This window comes from Alexandromys fortis, unplaced genomic scaffold (assembly GCF_014885135.2).
Source record: "Alexandromys fortis isolate MF-2015 unplaced genomic scaffold, M_Fortis_MF-2015_v1.1 scaffold_120, whole genome shotgun sequence".
In the NCBI taxonomy this organism is placed as follows: Eukaryota; Metazoa; Chordata; class Mammalia; order Rodentia; family Cricetidae; genus Alexandromys; species Alexandromys fortis.
The window spans coordinates 1,748,665-1,750,647 of NW_026067999.1; positions in this window are offsets into that span (position 1 = coordinate 1,748,665).

Consider the following 1,983-nt stretch of genomic DNA (forward strand, 5'->3'; position numbering starts at 1 on the left):
ATTCAAGATTGATAGAGAACAGATTTTATTGGGGAAGACCCCTTGAAAATCTTGACTACAGACATAAAGAAAGAAATCTAGAAAAACTACAAGATGTTGGTGGTGGTGGCACATGCCTTTAATTCCAACATTTGGGAGGTAGAGACAGGTGGATCTCTGTGAATTCAGGGCCAGCCTGGTCTATTTACAAAGTGAGTTCCAGGACAGCCAGGGCTGTTACACAAAGAAACCCAGTTTCAAACCAACCAACCAACCAACAAAACAAAAGAAAACAAAACAAATCAAAACAAAAAAATCCCACAAAAATTGTAACATACATTTTGCCTGCTCAAACAAAACAAAAAAAATCAATTTTTGGCTACCCTGTATACAATATACAGTCTATGCTTGTATTAATACAGATATGTAAGTTACCTTTAAAAGTTTATGTATTTTCAGAAAAATGGAACCAGACACCAATAAAAATGGATGGCCCAAATGATCCAACATCTCAGAACATCTCTGTTGCAGTTTTCTCAGAGTTCTGCATGTAGCATGATTAATAAGAGCCCAGAGACAGATATTGGGGTTTAACCTGAAGGTCAGAAAACCTAAATACCCAGCCACCAACTCTTACTTCTACCTTGGTCTGAAATGGCAATCCTGCTTCCAGAAATCCTCAAAATGAGAACGACTGAGAGCTGTCTTCTCCTGTCTTATATTCCTCTCTAGTGCTGGGATTAAAGGCAGGCACCCTTGTTTTTATGGCAAACTAGTGTGGCTACTAGGATTAAATGTGTGTGTCACCACTGCCTGGTCTGTAAAGCCGACCAAGGCAGCTGTTTTACTCTCTGATCTCTAGGCAAGCTTTATTTAATAAAATACAAATGAAATATCATTACATTTCCCCTTTTTGTCTAAAATAAAAGGCTATAACTAATATAAGTAAAAGTATATACAATAAGCACAATGATTATACACAGGGACTATAATCAGCAATGTCTAGTTCATTTGCACTTGACAAATTCAGATAAAATACTCCATATCTATCCTATCTTGGTGAGTTCAAAGTCTTGTACCTAGTTTACTTGATATCTTTACTTGCAGATCTTTCTGCATCTGGTAAATAAAGAAAACCACAATTATCTAGTCTTCAACGTCTTCAGAAAAAGGAAATAATATTAACTGAGTAAGCAGTAAGTACGAGCAAGTGACTTCCAAATAATGTGAGAAATGACAGAAACAGCTGGCTGTATGGACAGTCACTCAAAGTTCCTCTGTGATGTTGGGGCATTCATCTTCAGCCTGCAGGCCTAGCTTTCTGACAGACTTTTCTGTGAATCAGGATATTCGGAATGGCTGTCCCTCCTTGTCTTGACAATGTTCAGTAGTCACTTTTTTGTGTCCAATTATGCTTGTCCAATTAGGACAGCACACTGTCAGCAGTCAAGGCAGGGGCATTTTGTTTTCCAGTCGCTTACTTTTGCCACAAAGAAAGTAAACTCCATATGAAGTTTCTTTGACGCCCATTATCTACAGTGATGCCAGGAGTAGACACGCCTCATTGTCATAAAAAATAGCTTATGGGGCTGGAGAGATGGCTCAGCGGTTAAGAGCATTGCCTGCTCTTCCAAAGGTCTTGAGTTCAATTCCCAGCAACCACATGGTGGCTCACAATCATCTGTAATGAGGTCTGGTGCCCTCTTCTGGCCAACAGGCATACATGCAGACAGAATATTGTATATATAATTGTTGAAATAGGAGCGGCAGCAGGACTGCGTCCCCGGCACCCGGCCGCCCGCATGGCTAGCTTATGTCCCGAAATAATTACATGGAAACTGTATTCTTTCAAACACTGCCTGGCCCGGCTAGTTCCAGCTTCTTATTGGCTAGCTCTTACATATTGTTCTAACCCATTTCTAATATTCTGTGTAGCCCACGAGCTGGCTTACCAGGGAGGATCTTAACCTGCATCTGTCTGGAGCGGGAGAATCATGGCGACTC